General features: G+C 40.9%; 1 long non-coding RNA gene across 3 annotated transcripts in view; it reads right to left on the bottom strand.

The window, feature by feature from the left end:
* Window positions 1–98: 98 nt before the first annotated feature.
* LOC128086332 (uncharacterized) overlaps window positions 99–15,918 on the bottom strand; it is a 107,303-nt gene continuing 91,483 nt past the window's right edge. For all 3 annotated transcript variants that reach the window (XR_008209328.1, XR_008209329.1, XR_008209327.1), the window contains exons 4-5: window positions 5,929–6,045; window positions 99–1,675 (exon numbers count right to left, since the gene is read on the bottom strand). This is a non-coding gene — a long non-coding RNA (uncharacterized LOC128086332). The remainder of the gene's footprint in view (window positions 1,676–5,928; window positions 6,046–15,918) is intronic.

Raw genomic sequence — 15,918 nt, forward strand, 5'->3', positions numbered from 1 at the left:
TTCCGGCCACCACCGAGGGGGGCGGCGTCGGGAGCGTTTCCTGCCGCCTGCGTGCCGGCACCGGGGCGGCCCGGCGGGGCGGGAGGGGGCTGCGGCTCCCTGCCGGACCCGGTGTAAAGGCCCTGCCGAGGGACCCTCGCAGCACCGTCTCGTGGGGATAGCGGAGCTGCGGGGGTTTTTACTTTTATAGGGGAAAACGCAAGGAAGGAATGGCACCGGCGTGCTGCCAGCTGGTCGGAAAAGAACCGCGTGGTGCGGGAGAGCTGGCGTTTGGGAATGTGCCCGTAGGGATTTGATTTGTTTAAACGGATTATAAATTCTTTGGGCTGCAGATGTTTAACAATGAGCACGGTGGGAACTTGGGTTTGGGCAGAGCTTCTGGATAACACCACAGTGGAGAAAAGTATGGCAGCCCCTCTAGGACTTACTCACTAAAAGCTTCTAACAAATACAACATTCCTGACTCTTAGCAGGTTTCTAAGCAGGTGACTGCCTGACAGCCTTTCTGTGGCCCGGTAACACCAGGGCTCTGCAAGCACACACAGCTGCCTACTATTAATGACAAAGAATATCTGTGTTTATTACACTGACCTGCAGAAGCTGCAAGTGCTCCAGAAACTAGGTCAGCAGAGAACAAAGATTTACTTTTCTACAAGACTGAGCTAGCTTGGAGCTATGGTTTCCAATACGCTATCCAAAATACACTAACATACCTTTCTGTTCCATCCCTTACCATTTTCCCTGAGATGCTGTATTCTCACTGTATTCCAGAGCAAATCCCATTCCTCACAGAGACACTGGATGACTGTGGATGCTGCTGCTCCTGTCTGCAGTCCCGCCCGAGTCCATTACATCACCCCAATATCATGCTGTAGAACAGCACTTGGGAATGAAGGCAGCCATCAGCAGCCTGTGCCAATTGAGCTGCTCTCTGCAGTCATGCATGGGGAACACAGCTATATACAGATGTGTTGAAAAGGCAGCTTGAGAAGTTTTATCTTTTTCACTTGCAAGCAGAATGTTTATAGTGGGCACTGAACTCTGAAAGCAAATTTTCATTGGAAAAAGAGTTGGCATTTGGTTCTGCAGTTGTGGTTCCTGTGTTTCACAGACGCTTCCCATTGCCTCAACAACTGCCTCCCAAAACACAGCTTCTTGTGCTGCTGGATCATATCTGTGATGGTCACCATTGCTTTCCTAGGTGAACTGAGCCACATTGAGAATTTGGGGCTATTGGGATCCATTGTGAATGCTATTCTGGATTCAGTGAAGCAAATGGGTTTGCTTTGACTTCGGGAACGCAGGATTTCGGTTTCAGTTCGTATCCTGCCGTAAGCCAACACGGGGAGCACAGTGGATGAAATGTGCACTCAGTAGCTCATGCCACTAAGCGGCAGCAGCTACCATACTGTGCATCGAATGAAGCTTTTCCACAGCTGGTGGCTGAATTCTCAACTGCAGTGACGTTTTGGGAGCAGGCAGAGAGCAGTGTGGCTCAGCCAAAGTCCTGTGGGCTGGGGCCAAGAGCTGGGATTTTGTTACAACAGCGATGAGGCAGCAGGAGCCAAGCACAGGGACCTCCTCTCACCTTCCCCGTGCCACAGAACCTCTTTCATCCTCCTTCCTCCAAAAGTGACTTTAGGTTTCTGTATTCCTAATTGATCGGTGTTCCCATCTGAGAAGGAAAAAACACATGTCATTTATAATGGCAGACTACAGAACAAGCCAGCATGCACCCAGTTCTCCTCCTTTCTGACCTGTAACCTGTTCTTGCCTCTCTGACATTTATACCTGGGGGTCCCCAGCACTTACTTGTGCTTAAGTCTATGGCTGCTTGTGGCTTTTTGCAGGAATGGGGCACTGTATTGGTGGAATGAAAACAACTATCCAGAAAAAAAAAGCTGTGAAGCTCCCTGCAGCTCACTGGCATGAAGTGAAGGCAGAGGCACCTCGTGCAAAATCTCCAAAGGCTAGCATAGTGTGCATCACAAAAGCCATGAGATGTCAGTAGAGCTAGTCCTGTACATTGGGCAAGTGTATTTTATAATGAAAAATTATTTACTGAAAAATTGCTGCAAACATTGTGATTATCAAAGTCTAATGAAAAACACAACTACTTGATGTCTTATTGCACAATCAAAGCTAAATATTAGAATTAGTAATGCGTGTCAGGTCAATAATGAGTTTAATTCAATCAAAAACATATCTAATTAGCTGGGTCACTAATCAAAGAGAGAAAAAAAAGTCTGGAACACTCAGGGTGAAAGACTGATGGAATAAATATGAAATGAGAAATGCAGAATCGGTTACTCTCGCACGTCTGCTTGGTTCTTGAGACTTCTGGAGTCTAGCAGCTCGAAATTACTCGGGAGCAGCTTGATACCGTATTGGGGAAAGTGGCGATCTTGTGAAAGCTGTAATTCTGCAGAGACACCGCAGGGAGGTGCCACCCGCCTTCAGAATGAGGCTGCCGGCCCCGCACCAACTCCCCGTTTTACTTTCAGGGTTTGAAACGAAACGCCTTTCAGCGGTGAAATCAGGATTTCACCATCATCAGGGCAGAGAAGATGAACAGCATCTGATCTATTACAGAGATACTGAGCATAAGCAATTACACCCAAGGATAATAACGCACGAGTGGCCTTCATAAAATCTCCAAATGCAGCAGGGAGTGACACGGCGTCCCACCGCGATGCCTGGTAACAACCCGGCGCTGCCATTGCAGTTCACTGCTCAGGGCATGCCGTCGCCAGGACTTCGTGCACCTGCCTGGGTGCAGGAGTGAGGCTGATATGGCTGTACCGTGGTTGCCTCACACGACAGAGGGCAGTTGTGTAAGCCCCATCCTCAAGCAGATCAAGCCCGGGGAAGGTGTCAGCCTCCCCCCTCCCCACCTCCAAAACTCTGAGGCTGTGGGAGAATGTCAGGAACAGACCTCAGAGGGAACAAGGCCCTGGTGTCTCATGAACACCTTGCAAGCTCTCAGTTAAGGAGAGCTCAAAGGCAGTCTGGCTCCCCAGCCAGCACAGGAGATGGCCTCTCCTTGGAAGACATTTTGCGCAGCTGATTTTTCATCACAGAACTTGCTGACAAAGGGATTGGAGTGGCTTACTAAACTCATGGTTCCTTACACCTAAGTGTGCTCTCTACACTCTGTTCCCAGGACATTTTTAAACATTTTTTTTCTCATTGTTCTCTTTGAAAAAGGGTGGAACATGAATGGTGTGTCCTAACTGCAAGGAAGGTACCACAGCCCAGCAAAAGTGTGTGGAGAGAGCACATAAAATACCTGATAGGAGCATAAGAGTAGATGCTAAACAATGACAAATGGGACATGGACAAGCAGAAAAACTTGGAGAGATTATGAATGTGAATAGGGCAGAAAGGATTTTAAAGGTCCTTCCCAATAGGATGGTCAGGCCCTGGAAGAGATGGACCTGGAAAGGGTTGCTGTGGTGTCTCCTGAAGATATGACCTTGAGCGACCTGATCTACTTGTGAAGCTCTGATCGGAGCAGGACAATGCACTAAGTGACCTCCGGAGACCCCTTCCAAACTCATATCTTCAACAGTCCCCTGGTTCAGAAAAAAAGAGTATCAGGCAGAAACAGGCAAATCAGAAGGAGATCCCTCTGAATATGTGGAAGGCCCTGGCTGAAGGCATTTTTGCTGGGAGCCAAATGCAGTAATGCTACTGCCTGGAAGTCCTGCTCTGACTCATCCCAGGACACATTTCTGCAAGGCACAGCAAAAAGGAGAAGTGACTGCTGATGCCTGAATGGTGGGGGAGGGGAGTTGGCCCCATGGAAGCTCAGAACAGGGAATTTTAGTCTTACTCATCATATTATTTTTACATTTGGTTTTTCAGATGTAAACCTCAGTGTTTCTGTCAGCATGTTAACTCTGTGTGCACCACAAATTTGTCTGCTAGCCCCTGTGTCTCCTTTATGCTCATTCCCATGCACAGACTCAAAACGTCCAGCTGGGAGTTCACTCTGACTCACTGCAGCTTATTAACGCTTGCAAGAAATAAAGGGAATACCACAGGAGTGCTGGTTAATCTGGGCAGGTTTCAGTGTAGTGCTGGAGAAAGGAGAAAAATGGGCCTGGTCTAGGAAAGACATAGCCAGAGCCTGATTACTTAAATGAAGCAGATAAAAAGAATTTACACAAGTTCATTGACAGTCCTCCTGAAAAGGTACCCTACGTAGTCTTAACGAATGTAAGCAAGAAAAGGAAGGGAAACTGTGTATATGGCAACGAACAAAGCTCTAGAAGATCTAGCAGAAGGTAGACTTAAGTAGAAGACCGGCATGGGTTTGTTCCTTGCTAAGGCTTCAGACTTAAATAATGAGGCCACAGTCTAGTGTATCAGTATGTGTGTGATACACACTCTTTATGTTATATCTAAAAGTAATTACTGCTGTGTTCTAAAAATGAAGGATATTTTTCTGATGTCCTTCAGTGTTCAGAAATGAAAATCACTGTACCATGATTTTTTCAATCTAACACATTCTTCATGTATACAGGATACAGCTCAAGAGACTGTAGCTCAATGTGGATGTTTCAGTATTAGTGTTGCAGACATAAATACCAAGACTCACGCTTTTTTTCTCCTCATAGTGTGAGGTCTGCATCCTTCCACAGTGAGATTCATATTCTGAATTCTAGTGCCAAGATTCACACTCTCAGCTACTGCAGTAGTGAGACCTGTGCTGTCAGCTCCAAACTACACAGTGGTACATATCCTTTAAGTGGCCCAGCAATCGCTTGTCAGGGCTGTAAGATTTGTGTTTACATTCTAAGATGTGGCATGGAAAAGGTGTTAAATTTCAAGGCCGCATAATGAAAGGGTGCATGGAGTGCAGAGAGATCCCCAAAGCAGTAACGGTGTGATTCTGGACAACACCCTACACGCTACAAAGCCAGAAGAGCTGGAATTAAATTGTCTATCTTCTTAAATACAGGAGGATCCATTATTGCTCAAATTCTAGATCCAAGCATTCTTTTCCACTCTTTTGATAAGGACCACAACTGTGTAGTTTTGAAGTCAGTCTTATTCCAGATTCTTGGTGAAGTCATGCAGTCTCCCTTTGGATAGAATACAAAACTTCACAGTAGGCAGGTACAAACAATTCTCTAACAAGACCAAGGAGAACATCTCCTGCTATGTTTGAATTTGACATGCTGCATTACAGATTCTCTAAGGTGAAAGAATACTTTAAGATGAGGGTTTTTCCATTTTTGTTTATCTACAGTGACAGAGGCTGTATGAAGCTGGCATTAAAACAGGTGCCACTGATATCAAAGGTCATCTGAGGTACTTAAAAGTAGGTGGGGGAAGCCCTTTTTTCCCTCCTCTAGCTGGCAAAGGAGCCAGGACTAGAACAATAGTGGGAGTGCCACTGGCAGACATTATTACGGAGGAGGGAAACATTGCACTGAATTACATACACTGACAATTACACTGTAGCTCAGCTGGCATTCACTATTTCACAGTCATCTGAGAAGCTTAAAGTTTTTATCAAACAGAGCGATTTACATGCAATACTCATCATATCAGCGATCCAGTGCAGAGAAATGTTTTCCTGTGGCTATGGGTCAGTGATGAGTTGCACACAGAAGTACATTTAGCAGAGACCTCATGACAAATGATTAGAAGAAAGAACCAAGCAGCATAGAGGCAAAAAGGCTTTGTAGGGATGGAGTCAAACTAAGTCTTAGGAGGAAACAATAGGGAGTCAGGCATCACATCTCAAAGATGAGATCTGTAGAGCTGATGTTATTATGGATAGTATCACAGTGATAGAGAAAATATAGCTGAGAAAAATTGTGAGATACAGTCCTGCTAGACCTTTTTATTTCCTCCAGAACTTCATGCTAAGCACTTCATACTTTATCTTTTGTTCTGTGTTCTGAGAAGCCATACCTTCTGGCATAATGAATTCCTGTGGAATTTCAGTATCTTTTTCCTTCAGAAGCTTTCTATCATCATGGTAGGGCAGCTTGAAGAATCTGAAAACACGGAAGTGATGTAATTGAAAAGCTGGAATACAAAGCAAGAAACCCAAGTTAATATTATAAGGATCTAAAAATGCTTTAATGAACTTTACATTTTTAGTTCTATCTTGTATTTTTAAGCTTAACACATTTTGCACCATCAGAAATGGGGGATGCTCTAAACAGTGCACAGTGCAGTTTTTCCAGCCCAGGCTTTTACTTAGACTAAGCAAATTAATCTGATGGCTGGCAGAGTCAGCAGCCCAGCAAGGATCATAGATCTTGAGTTTGAAAGCTTATCAATCAATTTCTTGCCATTGCCACAGGCCGGTTCTCAGCAATCTTGGGCTTTGCTCCCCTAAAGCTGGGCTTGTTCTACACAGCTGCCCACCTCTGATAACACAGCTGAGGAGCCCAGAGGAAGTTGTACAGGATGCTTTTGTCAACACTTCTTCCCACACATAGCATCTCTCATTTCTTTTGTTACTGTAATTTGACATCAGAGCTGCTGAATTGTGATATGGAAGTCACAAAAATGTTATTCATGCTGAAGAAACAAGGCCACTCCCTTTCACTGTTACCTGCTTGGGTCAAAATGAAGTCACTTCTTTTTGTCCTAGCTCTTCCTTTAGAGGTGCTTCAGGTGAAGCAGGCTGAGTTCTCCACATTCAGGCTAGGATGAAATACATCAAATACAGATTTGATGCTGTCCTGTACTCTGCTAAAAGACAGCTGAGCAGATGCTGTCTCGACAGATCACCGTGAAAAGTCACTTAGACACATTACCAGTGTCTAAGACATCTGTCTACAAGGTTAGAGCCCCAAGGGAATTTTAAAATGATACACTGCGCATTTAAAAAGTTGGCCTCCCACACAGAGGACTTATTTGCACTGCAAAAATGTTTTGTTAGGGTGCTTGGTTACAACAGGCTTTATTCCCAAGCCTGTATATGGAGCTGAACTATGCTTTGGCTTTCCAGTGCTGTAACCGGACTCCCCACAAACCAATTTTGAGCGGGTACATGGAAAAGGAGGCATGGGCTAGGGTTTGGAAAGCATTTGACAACACGGAAAAACAGGAGAACACAGGTGAGAAGAAAAAGAGGCGGGGGAGGGGGCAAGCTTAGAGACAGGGAGACACTGATGGCCAGAGACAAGGAACTGCAGAGGAATGAAATATTGTGAATACAGAGGACTCCTGGATTTCAGATAACACAGCGAGGATAAGCTATGTCAGGGAGGAAGTCTGAGAGGCCTGAAAAAACACAAGAAAAGGAAGAAATTAAGCTAGCCAAAAGCTTCAGTATTATCAGCATTTTCTCTGTATCAGTCATAAACATTTAATGTTTTTATATGGAAATATGTGCTTTATGGACTCCTATTTTCATGGACCATTGAGGTATAACTTCCCTACTGTAAACTAATGCATAGACTCCCTATAGAATTGCTAGATATGAAGGGAAGATTTCCCAATGTTGAGTTTTTAAATGAATTCATCAGGAAAAACACCTATAGATCTTTTACACAAATTCAATTTAAAACCGTGACATCAGTTAGAAAAATCTAGGAAAAATCACAGATGAAAACATCTTTCTTGCAGTGGAATACTGTTCTGCTATTCTCTCTAAATTCTAATTTTACAACTTGCCAACAAAACAGACAAAGCCACAGTCAAAAAGAAAATGTGGAATAGCATAAAGATTTCAGTTCTTCATCAACTGACAGCCTTCCCTACTATGACTCACCCTGGGGTTATCAAAATACATAATAAATTCAAAATAACAAACGACTCCAAAATTATGAAATGCTGTTTTTGACACAACATTGAGTTTCAGCACATTACAAAATTGTTACTGTTGCTATTGTTATTTTGGCTGTAGGTGAGCACAACTTTAGGATGAAGTGATGCCTATGCCAGGGGAGATTTTAACCTAACTTGAAATCAAACGTGACAGTGGAAGAATAGAAATTATTGAAAAAATTACTGTTGAGAAAAAGATAACTTTTAAAAATACAGCAAGTGACTTCCATTAATCATGTGACTTAGGTAATGTGAAAAATTTATTTTTGAACAACAAATGAAGTCATCTCTCTTGTTCAGTTTGACTGTCATTATTTGGCTCATAGCACACTAAAATACAGCACAAAATTAAAATACTTATTCATCACTACCAGTTTAGTTAAAACCACACTTTTGAAATCTTTAGCATATGCTTAGTAAAGACAACAGTGGTTTTGCACCATATTTCCATTAAACGTTGAGCAGATTCAAGGAGTGGGTGATTCATGTCCCCTAGCTGATAGACGCTGAGTGACAGAGAGACAGCTGGAGAAAATCCTTCCCTGCTTATTTTTCCAGGCCTGTATGGATTTTAAGCTCTGTAGCACAAATTGTAGCTGACTCTTTGCTTTGTGGTGGTAGCATTTAGTGCTTATATCGTATTTTTTATCAACGGATAACATTTTACTCTTTTTTAGATGCATTATATTATTTCAAACAAGGCATTGAATATGCATTTCCCCATCCCTACCCCAGTCTGACAGGGGAAATAAAGGCATAGGGAATGCAAATAATCAGTTAATCAGCTGAGGAACTAGTAAATTAAACCAGTACCTTGGATTACAAAGAAGACCTCCAGTACTGGATCACACTCTCCAAAGCTAACATTTACCATTACATTCTCTTTTATGAAATCTACATTTCCACAAAGACAATAGACATGTTAATTAATTCGATTAGTATTTGAGGATTGAAAGAGCAAAAAGTAGCATGAGATCTCTAAAGAGAAGAGTGCCACAGTGTCGCTTCAGCACAAAGATAGGTAAAGGTAAAGAAAATTTGGGGATTTTGGAGATTGGGGGGTGATATTATTGGAAGCAGCAGATTAGTCACCTTTCATGTTGAGGAGTTATTTATAGCCTCTTGTTTTCCACATGGTTTGCTGTGGGACTCTGACAGAAAACACATGGTTTTCTGCGTTTGGCAAGATGTGGAAGATGACAGACTGTGCTTAAGAGCCAGACAATACTTCAGATCTTTTATTCTGTCCGTGCAAAAAGAGTTTTCCAGCTAATGCTCTTTGAAAAAAAAAAAAAAGAAGTCCTATAAAAACAAACAACCAAGAAACCCACATTCCATCAAGTATCTTTAATAGTTTGTAATAACATAAATGTTTTTAATTTTGGATAGATTAAATTAATAATTTTGGACATTGCGTGGCCATGAGATATACTACACAACTACAACTACAACTACACATGGAACATTTATTTTGGATGTTATCACTGGAAATTATTTGAAATTGGTCAGCTTATCAGTGGGAAATCAGGATGACCACAGTGCAGTCTTGCCATGCAATCTCTAAAATTTGAGCTTGTGTTTATCATCTATGTAATACTCTCTGTTCCTAAGGAGCTGAAAGGATAAGCATATGGCGTGCAAAATAAATCTATAATATTTGAGGCTTAATGAGAGATGAGTTCTTTGACCAAAAGGCACGTACAGTCTTGCCAGCTATTTATTTTCTCTAACATTCAAGACACACGTCAATCATTCAACAGATTGGTTGCAAAATAGCTGTCCTCAGTCATCATGTACCTATCCTACTATGGGCTTTGTCGTGCAATTGAATCTGCTGTAGAACAACAAAAGAACATCATTATTTGGATAGTACAGCACAAAATAGTAGTCTGAATAGTTTCTTAAATACAGATAATAGGCCTGTGTCTGTTGCACATGGGACACAAGAAAAGGCGAGGCAGAAACTGATCTCTAAAAAGGCTTTTTCCTTGAGAGTCTACTAAAGAAGCACAAAATCTGAGAGACACTTATATAATATCTGACATGAACTAGCTGCTTTTGCAAAGTCTGCTAGAAGGGGGCTGGCCCGGCTAACAAGAGAGGAGATGGTCTCAATGCACTAATGGTTCTTTCCATCCAAATTTCCTGTGTGTGTCACAGCTGTTGGTCTGTGCAGCTGTCTCAGTATTGTTGGCTTTTTTTTTGTTTTGTTTTTTGTTTTTGGTTTTTTGCCTACTGCATATCATGTTTTTAAACAGTTCATCATTTTATGTTGCAGATCAGGGAGATGAAGAGTGAGAAACACTGCTTTGATTTCTGTAGCACACTGAGTGTGAAACACTTGAAAAGTAAGTATCTGCCATGTCTACAAGTAATTCAAAGCAAACACCAATGCATTCTCACTCAGGCAGACGTATGGCCTTGGGCTTTAGGTCTTCCCTTGTTTCCTCTTTATTTTCCAGGCACATCAAGGATCAAGGACTTATCTCCTGCCACAGGCTTTAGAAGGCCTTACTCTTCATGAACTGCAGTAAGCACCACTCTTCCCCTTATAGAGATGATTTTCAGGAAGTGCGTAAAAGTGTATAATCAGTTTCCCTACATATCTGCAGGGTTAAGCAAATTTCAGATAAGGTGGGGAGTGACCTTTTAGTGAGAGAGCTGCTACCACTCTCCAGGTACTGCAAATATATCCTCCTGGGGCATAGGGTGGCACTGGTTTTAGCTATGAGTGCCCTCTGGCAGACTGAACCAGGTGCTAACACACCCTGATTTCTTCAGAATTCTTTCATTTCATTCAGTAGTTCTCAGTCGTATTCACTTCTCATCACCTAAATGAGACAAAAAGAGAGGACTGATGAAAAGCCCAAACCCACCATCCCAAAGCTCAGAGAAGGCCACACGTAGCAGTTAAGTGCTGGTTTGTAGGCACATTGCTCCATAATTGTTAGTCCTCATGTTGCCCACACATCTGGTGTTCCTGTCATCTGACTTTTCCCTTTCCATTCCATGGACAAACAGACCTCAGTTGCTGAGTGTTGCCTCGGTGTAAAATAACACGTGGTGCTTGTGGTGTGGGAAGGAAGCTGGCTGTGAGAGATAAAAGTTGAGGTTAAAAGCAGACCTGCTGTTATGCTCCTGGGGTTTTGCTGCTCTTTGTATAACCTTGGTGTGGCTGAGCGATACAGATCAGCACTACCTATTCTGATAAAATCCACCCACCAGAGGCAAGAAGCAGCCCTACCTCCACTTCTTTTTGGAGTTATTGCTGCCCTGGCATTCCAAAGGATGGCTTAAAGGTTAGTTTTCCATTATGTTTCCTAAAGAGAATGACCAATTTTGGTTACTCAGAGACTTAGCAAGGAAACTGAAGAAGGAATATATTAGAGGAGCTGTAAGAAAGAAAAGCCTGCTGGGAAATTCCAAGATTGCCACAAAAAAAAAAAAAAAAAAAAAAAAAGAACAGTCACTGAGAATGTTTGTGCAAAACCACCATCTTCTCCTTCCTTCCCACAAGGACTACTGCAACTCACTTTGAAAGAGAAAGAAAGATTCAGACAGCAGGAAGCAGTTCACCCAGCTGTCCTTCTCTGCAAAGCCCCACTGCTTTACTTCACCCAAACCAGTAGGCAGGCAGAAATGCAAAATCATACCACTTGCAACCTACAGAAACAAAGCTCAGTGTTTGCATAGGTGGGGGAGAGACATAGGCAAGCTTGTCACCAATTGAAACAAATGCAGGGTAGAAATGGTCTGATTATTTTATCTTTTTCCTTTCTCTTCCACACAAGCCTTCTATAATTCTAATTGCTTTTCTTTGTAGGAAATGTAAATTATAAATGAAACCCATCTTTATTGTGCATAGTCACAGAGACTGAGACTGATGGTTTTGAAGGCTAGAGGCTGTGACTAATGGTTCTGAAGAATGTTGCACCAAAAATCAAACTCCAGTTCTTCAGCAGACAATAATATTTCAAATACACAGGACAGGAAGCACTGAAAATAAAAAATATTTATATATCTGTGTTGATCTCCTCAAAGGAGTCCTTAGCTCACCTTGAGGAAGATTGTCTGAAGTTTTACACAGTAAGAAAGGCTTTTTTATGCTCCAGAGGCTACAAAAGAATCAAGTGTGGGTTTAACACTCAGGTTTACAGCAGCTGCAGCCTCTCCCTTAGCAACATCCAGAGCAGAACAAACATTGTCCAGTCATTCTGTCATCTGATTCAGACTCAAGCTGTCTCCTCAAAGGCAGAAAGTAGTGTAAACAACTGCACAATTGAAACGTGGGAAAAAACCCATAATTTCAAAAAAGGCTAAAACTCCTAACAATTTCACAAAGGGAAACAAAAATCTGTTTATTCTCCGAGTTCAGCTCTGTCCATAACTTATGTCCATAAATGCAACATAAGGAAATTAACCCCTCTAAGAAAAATTGAAGGAACCCAAATGGAGTTGGCATGTAGAAACTCTCTGTCATTCAAAAGACACAATTGGCATATTGTAGATACTGGTTTTGTTAAGGCAAAACAAAAGCATTTGCTCTGAGCAATAAATAAAGCAATGTTTGTTTTTTTCTTTTGTGTTCTGATTACATCATGAAAAGCTGGAAGTATTTTTATGCACTGGTTTAGCTTTGAAAGTACTGATAATCCTATAAAATACTTTATGTATCACATGCAGAGGAGTAGATTATTTATTGGTAGAATACTTAGTAGCCTTAATGTCCAACTGATCGCATTTGAAACCAAGAGAGCTCAGGATGTATGAAAATTAAAGGTCTAAGAGGTGAACAATTTGCTTTCCCTACACATTGTAAAAGCCATGAAAAAAGGTAAACATTTAAATTTCCTATCAAGTCCTACTACTGAAGTTATCACAGATATAACCATCCTTGCATATCTCATGGGATTCTTTGTTTCTTTTCTTCTCTCTCTCTTTTTTTTTTTTTTAATGAAACAAAATTAAGTTTCAATTAATATTTTGGCCTAAAGTTGAACTGAAAAATTGATAGACTAAAATATGCTAGTATGAAAGTGATTAAACTGTATTTTGAACTTCCAATCCTCATTTCCTTCTTCCCTTTCTCCATTGCTCTAAAAAAAATAAAATTTGTTTGTTTGTTTTTCTTGGTCCATGAATTAACAGTGCCAGCCAACACAATAAGCAAATAAACCTGAGCCATATTTCACAAAACAAGTTCTGAGTAGTTGCAGCCTGGGAAAGTTAGGTTACAAGGTACTAGAAAGAAGTTATTGACTATTGGAAGCAAAGCATAGATACAAAACAACCACAGTGATTACCTTGCTACTTAATTAAGATACAGAAACTGCAGAATAATTTAAAAAACAGATGAAGAAAGACAAAGGGGGAAAAAAGAGATTAAAGTAAATGTGTGATATGGAATGGCTACTAGAGAAATGATGCTTAATGTTGCTATGCATTTCTGATCCTTAGCTGAGGCCTTTGTAGTCTTAATAGCAAGAGTGTAAAGAAAAGTAGAGGAGCAAGCTCAGTGACTGCACTGGCAGAGTCATAGGCAGGAGAGACCATAGTAGCTTGTCACATTGACAAAATTCACCCTAAAGAAATAGTAAGAAAAAAATTGAATGAAGTGTAATCAAATGTAACTAACTTAGCCTGTTTTAGAGCACATTTGGGTCTTAAAGAATACTGATTATATTCACATAATAAAGACTGTTTTCCATTTTCAAATTTGCACCCATAGTAACACAACTTATGCCTTCATTCACAGGTGGAAATTCTTCTAGCTTTAAGGGCAATTTTCTAACTACTTGAGTTGTAAATTGTTGTGTTAAGTAAATGCTTTCTCCAGTGAGAGGCCCCCAAAGGCTTTCTCACTACAGCAGTCTCACAGCTTCCTAAGCACTTAGAAGTCACCAGTCCTGAAAACCTTCTGAGTACATTTGCATAAAATATACCCTTTCCCTTCTATTTCTTGCCTCACACTTTACATCTTTTTCATACTGCATACTAGACCACTAATAAAGTACAATTTTCAGAAAGCATGATCAGATCTAACAAGCACGTGAAATATATGAGGACTTAAATCCATGGTTTCCCTGTTCATCTACACTAGCTTTGAATATTTAAGTAATAAGTGAATGGTAATTTGCGATGTTTTCCTTTCAGAACTTATGAAGTTCTTAAGAAGTGCCAAAGTTATTAATACTAATGTTGAATAAGCTAAAAGCAGAAAAGCAGTCTCCATAAATGCTAAGTTAGAAAGAGGTGAGGATGAATATCAGACCTCTGGAAAACATCTGGAAGCAGGCTGTGAGTTGTAGTCAAAGCTGAATAAAATAACTGAGAAAAAAGTGGTGGAATGATTTATTTCTGAACCTTTGGTTTCTGGGATGGAATGTCACATGAACAGATATTTTAAGGATCTCCTCTGTGCTCAGGACAGGTTATTTTTCACATTTACATGGGCGTAATAAGAGTCTCAGAAGGCCAATTTTAAATATGAGAGCTGCTCTGAAAGTAATGCCTCCTACTTTATTATGTTGGCCCACAACATCTGAGGCGGATGTTGGTGGTATGGCAGTAGAGGTTGAACCTTCCCACCAATACTCCATTACATTTTGTTGCTGTGTGACAATGATAGCAGAGGGATAGCCTGACAAAATGCTGTCTGCCACAGAAGTGTGTCTGAAGAAAGGTATGTCACTGAATTTCTCCATGCAGAAGAAATTGCACCCACTGACATTCACTGACAGTTGCTGAACATTTATGGGAACCAAACAGTGGATGTTATCCCAGTGAGGCCGCTGGTGGTGTGTTTCAGCAGTGGCAACAGCAATGTGAAAGACAAGCCATGTTCCAAATGGCCATGCAGACCTTTACCAGGGCAACATGTAGACTCTTGTTCATTGCTGGTAAAAATGAATCACTAACAGCAGTGACCATGTTGAAAAACAGTGTTTTGTAGCTGAGAATTTGCTCTAGCAAACAGTGTTACTGTACTCTTTGTTGCAGTTTCCATGGACATTACTAGAAGGCATTACTTTTGGAGCAACCTACATATATGCACAACATTCCCACAGGTACACAATTTGATTCAGACTCCAGGTCTTATGAGAGCTAGTTACTTTTCTGTGTAGATGCAGTATAGTCAGACATGTCTTGGAGTTAAAGGATATGGTAATTTGTCCACATAAAAATACTGAATTAAGACCTCCACAGAAAATCTGTAACAAGTGTGTGAACTGGGAAATTATGCTGGAAACAAACAGAAAGCCAGTAATACTAGACAGGAAAAGACACACACTTTGCTTAGTTTGCCACAGAGAGAAAAGAATAACTATATCCTAGTTATGAGGAAAAAAAGAGCAGAGCAGTACTCTGTCCAGTCCATTAAACTTAATGATTTTACTAACATTTTTAGAACTTTCAAATATCCAGCAGGAAGGGAGAGCCGTTATATCCAAATGAAGAGAAATTGGATGTACTAGTATTAAAACAAGTCATGTTGCATTCCATATGAACACATGGAATGAAAATGTATTTTATTGCAAGAAAAAACACAGAATATTTTTTTAAAAAGTAATTAAAAGCTTTAGGAAAATTCCAATGTGCACTGTTAAGAGAGTTAACGTAATGAGGGGAGTTACAGCTGCCTGCTGAATGACTGTGCAAAATGGAAGTTATCTATATATGCTGAGTTACTTCAAAATGAAGTTTTCATCTCAGATTAAGTATTTTCAAAAGTAAGCTGGGTTGAAAGTCATGAATTCCTTACTAAAGCAGTATGGAGAACAGAAACCAGGACTGAAATTCTCCAGAGTAACAGTAGCCAGTAAAATATTCAGTTTATTTTTGGTAGAACTGTATTTCCATTACCATAGAATAAGACCAGTTGAAACAAAGCAGACAATGAAGACACTTAGGACATTACACTAACAGCCAAAGAGATGTACATAGCATTTATCCATGCTGCCTGTCTTATCTGTTGGCAATTCACATCCAGGCAAGATTGCTTAAAGATACTGCATGTAACTTTGATGCTTGAGTAAATCCTAGCTAACGTCCTACAAATTTTTCTAATGTTCTGATGACACTGTCTTCATCCATTTATTCACTTTCTGTGTAGGACTC

Source organism: Tympanuchus pallidicinctus, unplaced genomic scaffold (genome assembly GCF_026119805.1).
Source record: "Tympanuchus pallidicinctus isolate F22 unplaced genomic scaffold, pur_lepc_1.0 scaffold3, whole genome shotgun sequence".
In the NCBI taxonomy this organism is placed as follows: domain Eukaryota; kingdom Metazoa; phylum Chordata; class Aves; order Galliformes; family Phasianidae; genus Tympanuchus; species Tympanuchus pallidicinctus.